A 9,413-nucleotide genomic window follows, 5' to 3' on the forward strand; every position below is an offset into this window, starting at 1 on the left:
GTCATATTGGTGTAAAGCGCATGAAGAAACTCCATGTTGATGGGCTTTTGGAATCACTTGATTATGAATCACTTGATGCTTGTGAACCATGCCTCATGGGCAAGATGACTCAGACTCCGTTCTTCGGAACAATGGAGCGAGCCACTGACTTATTGGAAATAATGCATACCGATGTTTGCGCTCCAATGAGTGTTGAGGCTCACGGCGGGTATCATTGTTTTCTGACCTTCACAGATGATTTGAGCAGATATGTGTATATCTACTTCATGAAACACATGTCTGAAACACTTGAAAAGTTCAAAGATTTTCAGAGTGAAGTAGAGAATCATCGTAACAAGAAAATAAAGTGTCTACGATCTGATCGCAGAGGCAAATATTTGAGTTACGAGTTTGGCCTTGAATTAAAACAATGTGGAATAGTTTCACAAACACATGCCACCTGGAACACCACAGCATAATGGTGTGTCCGAACGTCACAACCATACTTTAACTGATATCGTGCAATATATGATGTCTCTTACCGATTTACCACTATCATTTTGGGGTTATGCATTAGAGACAGCTACATTCACGTTAAATAGGGCACCGTCTAAATCCGTTGAGACGACACCGTATGAACTATGGTTTGGCAAGAAACCTAAGCTGTCGTTTCTTAAAGTTTGAGGTTGCAATGCTTATGTGAAAAAGTTTCAACCTTATAAGCTCAAACCCAAATCGGAGAAGTGTGTCTTCATAGGATACCCAAAAGAAAATGTTGGGTACACCTTCTATCACAGATCCGAAGGCAAGATCTTTGAAGCTAAGAATGGATCCTTTCTAGAGAAGGAGTTTCTCTCGAAAGAAGTGAGTGGGAGGAAAGTAGAACTTGATGAGGTAATTGTACCTTCTCCCGAATTGGAAAATACTTCATCACAGAAATCAGTTCCAGTGATGCCTACACCAATTAGTGAGGAAGATTAATGATGATGATCATGAAACTTTAGATCAAGTTACTACCGAACCAAGTAGGTCAACCAGAGTACGGTCCGCACCAGAGTGGTACGGTAATCCTGTTCTGGAGGTCATGTTACTTGACCATGACGAACCTACGAACTATGAGGAAGCGATGATGAGCCCAGATTCCGTGAAATGGCTTGAGGCCATGAAATCTGAGATGGGATCCATGTAGACGAACAAAGTGTTGACTTTGGTTGACTTGCCCGATGATCGGCAAGCCATAGAAAATAAATGGATCTTCAAGAGGAAGACAGACGCTGATTGTAGTGTTACTATCTACAAAGCTAGACTTGTCGAAAAAGGTTTTTGACAAGTTCAAGGTGTTGACTACAATGAGATTTTCTCACTTGTATCGATGCTTAAAAGTATGTCCGAATCATGTTAGCAATTGCCACATTTTATGAAATTTGGCAGATGGATGTCAAACCTGCATTCCTTAAATGGATTTCTTAAAGAAGAGTTGTATACGATGCAACCAGAAAGTTTTGTCGATCCTAAAGGTGCTAACAAACTGTGCAAAGCTCCAACGAACCATCTATGGACTGGTGCAAGCATCTCGGAGTTGGAATATACGCTTTGATGTGTTGATCAAAGCATATAGTTTTATACAGACTTGCGGTGAATCCTGTATTTACAAGAAAGTGAGTGGGAGCACTATAGCCTTTCTGATAAGTATATGTGAATGACATATTGTTGATCGGAAATGATGTAGAATTTTTTGGAAAGCATAAACGAGTGTTCGAAAGGAGTTTTCCAAAGAAATACCTCGGTGAAGATGCTTACATATTGGGCATCAAGATCTATAGAGATAGATCAAGACGCTTGATAAGTTTTTTCAATTAGTACATACCTTGACAAGTTTTTGAAGTAGTTCAAAATAGAACAGTCAAAGAAGGAGTTCTTGCATGTGTTGCAGGGTGTGAAGTTGAGTAAGACACAAAGCCCGACCACTGCAGAAGATAGAGAGAGAATGAAAGTCATTCCCTATGCCTCAGCAAAAGGTTCTATAAAGTATGCCATGCTATGTACCAGACCTATTGTATACCCTGCCCTGAGTTTGGCAAGGGAGTACAATAGTGATCTAGGAGTGGACATTGGTCAAAATTATCCTTAGAGGACTGAATAAATATTTCTCGGTTATGGAGGTGATAAACAGTTCGTCGTAAAGAGTTACCTCGATGCAAGCTTTGACACCGATCTGGATGACTCTGAGTCTCGATTTGGATACATATTGAAAGTGGGAGCATTTAGCTAGAGTAGCTTCGTGCAGAACATTGTAGACATAGAAATTGGCAAAATACATACGGATCTGAATGTGGCAGACCCATTGACTAAACCTCTCTCACAAGCAAAACATGATCACACCATAGTACTCTTTGGGTGTTAATCACATGGCGATGTGAACTAGATTATTGACTCTAGTAAAGCGCCTTTGGGTATTGGTCACATGGCGATGTGAACTATAGAGTGTTAAATCACATGACGATGTGAACTATTGGTGTTAAATCACATGGCGATGTGAACTAGATTATTGACTCTAGTGCAAGTGAGAGACTGAAGGAAATATGCCCTAGAGGCAATAATAAAGTTGTTATTTATATTTCCTTATATCATGATAAATGTTTATTATTCATGCTAGAATTGTATTAACCGGAAACTTAGTACATGTGTGAATACATAGACAAACATAATGTCCCTAGTATGCCTCTACTTGACTAGCTCGTTAATCAAATATGGTTAAGTTTCCTAGCCATAGACATGTGTTGTCATTTCATGAATGGGATCACATCATTAGGAGAATGATGTGATGGACAAGACACATTCATTAGCTTAGCATTATGATCGTTACAGTTTCATTGCTACTGCTTTCTCCATGACTTATACATGTTCCTATGACTATGAGATTATGCAACACCCGAATACCAGAGGAACACTTTGTGTGCTATCAAATGTCACAACGTAATTGGGTGATTATAAACATGCTCTACAGGTGTCTCTGATGATGTTTGTTGAGTTGGCATAGATCAAGATTAGGATTTGTCACTCCGATTGTCGGAGAAGTATCTCTAGGCCCTCTCGGTAATGCACATCACTCTAAGCCTTGCAAGCAATGTGACTAATGAGTTAGTTGCGGGATGATGCATTATGGAACGAGTAAAGAGACTTGTCGGTAACAATATTGAACTAGGTATGGTGATACCGACGATCGAATCTCGGGCAAATAACATACCGATGACATAGGGAACAATGTATGTTGTTATGCGGTTTGACCGATAAAAATCTTCATAGAATATGTACGAGCCAATATGAGCATCCAGGTTCCGCTATTGGTTATTGACCGGAGATGTGTCTCGGTCATGTCTACATAGTTTTCGAACCCGTAGGGCCCGCACGCTTAATGTTCGATGACGATTTGTATTATGAGTTATGTGATTTGATGACCGAAGTTTGTTCAGAGTCCCGGATGAGATCGGGGACATGACGAGGAGTCTCGAAATGGTCGAGAGGTAAAGATCAATATATTGGAAGGCTATATTCGGACATTGGAAAGGTTCCGAGTGATTCGGCTATTTTTTCAGAGTACCGGAGAGTTACGGGAATTTGCCGGGAGAAATATTGGGCCATACGGGAATAGAGGAGGAATGCCAAAGGGACGGAGGCACGCGCCCCCCATGGGTCCGAATTGGACTAGGGGAAAGGGGGCGGCGCCACGCCCCCCCCCCCTTGCCCTGCCCTACTCCCTCTCTCTTTCCCTCTTTCTTCTCTCCTACTCTAGAAAGGAAAAGGGGAATCCTACTAGGACTTGGGAGTCCTAGTAGGACTCCCCACACTTGGCGAGCCCCCTCTAGGGTCGGCCTCCTCCTCCTCCCTCCTTTATATACATGGGCAAGGGACACCCCAAAGGCACAATAAAGTTGCTCTTAGCCGTGTGCGGTGCCCCCCTCACAGTTACACACCTCAGTCATATCGTCGTAGTGCTCAGGCGAAGCCCTGCGCCGGTAACTTCATCATCACTGTCACCACGCCGTCGTGCTGACGGAACTCTCCCTCGGCCTCAACTCGATCAAGAGTACGAGAGACGTCACCGAGCTGAACGTGTGCAGATCGCGGAGGTGCCGTGCTTTCGGTACTTGATCGGTTGGACCCCGAAGATGTTCGACTACATCAACCGCGTCACTTGACGCTCCCACTTACGGTCTATGAGGGTACGTGGACAACACTCTCCCGCTCGTTGCTATGCATCACATAGATCTTGCGTGATCGTAGGAATTTTTTTTAAATTACCGCATTCCCGAACACAAGCAGCATCAAACAATTCCATGCTTGCACCACAAATCTATACCAAGTTTAATCAGGATCTACTTTTAAAAATCAGAATTAGCGCTAGAGCGAGCAAGATCAATGATATGGATGTGAGACAGAGAAGGAACAAAAAAACTCACCCATCTCGCGACCTCCCTGGTAGATGCGCCGCTGCCGCGCACGACAGAGGGAGAAAAATGACCGGTGAAGGCGGAGCGGGGCGAGCTTCAAAGGCGGAGGGAGAGGGCGGCCGGAGGAGGGTGGCGGAGGCCGGAGGGAGAGGGCGGACGGAGGAGAGAGAGTGCGAGTGGTGGAGCGGCGCTTGGGCGAGCGGCCCGATGGGGAACAGAGAGGAGTCGTGCGAGGGGGGCGGAGGGAGCAATCTGGTGCGGGCAGGGGAGATTTTTTTAGTTCTCTTTTTGTGGGCCTGAGGAGAACTAACCCAATTAGAACCTCTCCACTGGGCTACTTTTTTAGCTGGGTTAGAGCAAACTAGCTCAAACTAAGCCCTCCTGTTTGGATAATTTGAGGCTATTTCAAGCTAAACTAGCTCTAACTCAGGGATCCAAACAAAGAGGAGTACTACTGTACATGCTACAGTCTGGACCATAGCACATTGTTTTTTATGGCCATATCAGCACATTGTTTTCTACTGCTGGTTCACTGGGCTGCCATGGTTCGCACTCCTCCGACGTGAGTAGTAGTACTACTAGTATATACCGCATGATTCTTTGCTCCTTCTTACTACTACGTACTTCGCCGACATGTGGGAGAGCCAGCATCCGGGTCGACGTGTCATGCACCAGATTAGAGTGCGAAATGGAAGGGGGGCATCACCCCGGTCGTACCGCCAGTAATTCATGACTATAGTGAGTAGTCATATCACAAGTCTTTCCAGCTGAAACGCGCCGTCAAACCGCACAGCCCGACCTTTCCAGCAGTAAGTTGAATCCGCTACTCCCTCCACCCTCCTCGCCTCTCTGTCAAACCGCATACGCAAAAACTGCCGCGCATACTGCCCGAGAAAAGCCCCGCCCTCAACTTTTAACTACGCAAAAATAGTTCGAGCTTGTTCATTCTATATAAATACTAGTACTGTATGTTTATTCACCCTTGGGGTTGTTCAATGAATGGAGGGCCGGGGAGCACAAGTGAAAAATACTATTACTAGTAGTAAGTAGGAGTCGGACAGTTAGTCACCTTAAATAGAGAGTTTCTTTTCTTTAATGCCACGTACACAAATTGAAACGCTTGTTGTGGAGAGAAAAAGATAATCACTCCACTATATATTACGCAGGGGCCTGAGCGCTTGCTTTACTAGGGTTGCTCTCTTCATTCTCTCATCCTCTCCAGATCTAAACAAGACAGTGGTAGCGACATTTCCTCTCTGCTCACCGCTGGTCACAGATCCGGCCGGATCCCTTCGGTTGGTGTGTGTAGAGGACTAGGTGCATCGTTCACGCGGTCATCGCCGGCGAGGGAGGAAACCCACAGCTGCCGGAGGGGCCCGATCCTCTGCCCGTGCCATTCTCTCCGACACAGCGCCGGCTCGGGAGGTCCTCCGACCCTTCTTCCTCCCTGCCGTATTGTGCGCAGATCCGACCTGCCACCGCCGACATCCTGACGAGCCTCAGGTATAAGTTCTTCGAAAGCAGCCTTGCTCTACTGCCCCAGCTCCCCACGTGTCTGCATGTGCATCTTTTTCTACTCCCATCAGCTCCTCCAAAGCCACCTAAATTTTTAGTATTATTAGAGGTAAAGCTACTTCATGCATTAGAATCTAGGACTTGGTTCAAACTACGAAGAAAGGGGGGAAAGTTGTAGCATGAATCTAGGACTTGATTCAAAGAGGAAATAATATGGTGAAAGTAGTAGAGACCGGATACCCAACCGGTCTCTTGGTTGAAAAGGGAAATAATGGGAAAACGCAGTACAAACTGAATAAGGAACATATCTATTATTGGTTGAGAAAAGGATAGAAAGTGGTGGCTGGTGGACAAGTCAACAGAGTATGTCCAGGATCAGATTTGTTGCCCTCACATAGTAAAAGGTCTCCAGGATTAGAATTGCTGCCCTCACATAGTAAAAGGTCTCCAGGATTAGATTTGCTGCCCTCACATAGTAAAAGGTCTCCAGGATTAGATTTGCTGCCCTCACGTAGTAAAAGGTCTCCAGGTTTAGATTCGCTGTCCTCACATAGTAAAAGGTCTCCAGGATTAGATTTGCTGCCCTCATAGAGCATGAACAAACTCGGCATCACCACTTTATGCCTCATTGTAGGTACATTGTGCTAATGCGTCCACTATCGCATGTCCTTATGCCAACCTTTTTTCGTTGTTAATGCAAGGGCGCATGTAAAATAAAGCGATCACACTGTTACCTTAAGGAGATGTCTAACCAGTGTTATTGTTAATCTAATGCCTCCAGTGATATGATGCAATTAAACTGTGTTACAAATGGTACTCCTGCTGTTTTCCCCAGTATGATAAGTAAGTTGGTCCTTTACGCTGCTGAGTGTCCTGGTGTCCCCACGGTCCCATGCGCTTAAACCATCTCTTTAGCTGCTGTTTATTTACTGTATCTGGTAAACAAGCAATGCTACCATTAAAGTAATCCCATATTTGACGAATGTCATTGTTGATCGTAATGCTTCCGGTAACATGAAGTATTGCTGACATTTTAAAATTTCTACTGTCCTTGCGTGATTGCCATGAACATAATTAAGTTGCTTCTTTTCATTTCGTGTATGTTTCGTATATTCTTATTGACCAGCAACTGTTTACTTTCTATCTTTTTGTGCAGATAGGGATATCCATTTCACCTTGTTGCTATTGTGACCTTTTGGTGAACTGAACAAAACACTTTTTTGGAATGAGTGTCTGGTGCAGTTCAACTAAAATGTCAGGTGGGCAACATCTCTATTTTGGTGGAACTGCACAAAATGGTGATTGGAGTTTCCAAAATCTCCGTCAATTCTGCTAGTAATCTCGTGCAACATTTTATTAGCAGTTGCAAGATGAGCCGTCACTGTCACAACAATGGCACTTTATTTTAGTGCAACTGCACAAAAGGATAAGCAAATTATAGTTGCACCTTACATGAGCCGGACATCCAACCTTAATGTTCCTCAATTTTAGTGCAACTACTAAAGAAGAACCTGCCAGCTCACGAGAGCATGTACTTCTTGCTAGCTGAATGATGCAATCTTTGCTTCATTTCACGTGAACTGTAGATAAAGGCGCATGAATTTAATCATGGAACTCCAGGCTGGCCTCATTCGAGTGGAGCTGCAGGTTCAGTTCAAGGAGTGCCATTATTATAGTAATCATGCTCTTATTATTTGTGTTGTCTAAACAGGAATACTCAACTACCGATGTTGTGACGGTCAAGAGCATTCACCAAGTTCTTCGGTTGTATGACACGGCTAGCCAAGATGGATTTAATCCCGATATTCACTTTATCAAAAGGCTCTAATGGGTTGGTTCTGAATCTTGCAAGCTGGGAGTCAATGAGATGTGTAGGCATCTTTGTTGTACTTATTATTTGGATCTTATTTGTTGGTTCTGAATCTTGGAAGCTGGGAAACACGGCATGATGATGCAGAGGACAACAACCATAACAAACAGTTCAAACTTGGTAGTATTATCTGTGTGAAAGTGCGAGAAATGTGCTGATCGTGTGCATCCTGAGAATAATAATTCTAATTGTTGTGCATGTTGATCCTGTGGCACTGATAGAACGAGCCAATGCATTGCTTATTTTAAGTATAAATTTCTATTAAAGCTATTTAAATTTAAGTAAAGTGACCACTAACTCTTGTTATTATAGTACCAATACAGACCCGCTCGTGAACCGACGTGTGGCCGGAGTAGGTTTCTTAATGAGGCGTTTGAATGCGCCAAGGGTGCATCTTCTGCCGGGCGTGCAGCGGGCGAGGGAGGGGTAGTAACTGTTGTCGCCTATACACATTCAGTTTACTGTTGAATCCAGTTCCCCAAGAGCTGAAAAACGAACTGCTGCAGCCGCCTACCCACTCGTTCACTTGGAGAGACTCCAATGGCAATCCGAGGGTTGAGCTTGCTGGATATGGACTTCAGCAAGGAGTTCCCCTTTGAGTTCAACTTTCAGTCCTATGGCTGCACCAAGTTGAATGTGATGTACACCAACGATCCGGACTCGATGAAGCTCTGCCTCGCCGAGTTCAAGCAGTACCTACAGGATGAGAAAGCACAAGGTCACAAGACTAGACCTCGTGCCCATCCATTCGTCTCCTGACAGGGACCAGCGGATCGCCGTTGCCCATGTAGGTGTGCGGGACGAGGTTCTCATCTACCACTACTGTAGGGCCATCAGAGGTTCTGGAGTATTCGCCCGCTTCATCGGCAGCACCGACTGCACCTTCGCTACGGTGGAGAGAAGGAAGAACGCGACAATTCGGCCATCTGGTGCAACAAGCTTGTCGACATCCAGAAGCAATACAAGATCATCGGCAACGGGCAGGAGAAGGACTCCGTGGTTAACCTCGCCGAGACCATCATTGACCCCTGATACGCCAACATGAAAGAAGACAACGATACCAAGGACCTGAACACGTGGGAGGTACCTCTGAATCTTGCCTACATAACCTACGCGGCCAAGGACGCATACGCATGCTACGACATGTATAGGCGGATCTTGGACATGAGGGCGTGTCTGCTTCCCGTAACCGACGAGTGCATGGACAGCCGTAGCGTCATGATCAAGTGTGCCAGGAAGGTCTAGATGTTGTACTTTATCAGTTTATAAGTACCTTTATCATCTGAGTGTTTCATGCATTAGCCTATGTGTCGTAATTATCTGTTTTTTCTGAAATATTTCTTTTAAGAACCCATTAACCTGTTTGGTTTTTTTAGTGGCTATGTGCTTATGTATGTAACTAGTTCACTCGTCCGTTTCAAAAAAACTAGTTCACTCGGCTGCCGTGCTTTGAATCTCCTTACTCCCAACATATTCCCCTTCTCAGGTGGACCCAGCAGGTCTCGTACACAGACATATGGGACCAACCACCTATCCATTTGTATTTCTTTATTTTGTTCAATCTTTCGTCCTCTTCCTGTAGAGCGGCTGGCCATCAT

Source organism: Aegilops tauschii, chromosome 2 (genome assembly GCF_002575655.3).
Source record: "Aegilops tauschii subsp. strangulata cultivar AL8/78 chromosome 2, Aet v6.0, whole genome shotgun sequence".
Taxonomy (NCBI): domain Eukaryota; kingdom Viridiplantae; phylum Streptophyta; class Magnoliopsida; order Poales; family Poaceae; genus Aegilops; species Aegilops tauschii.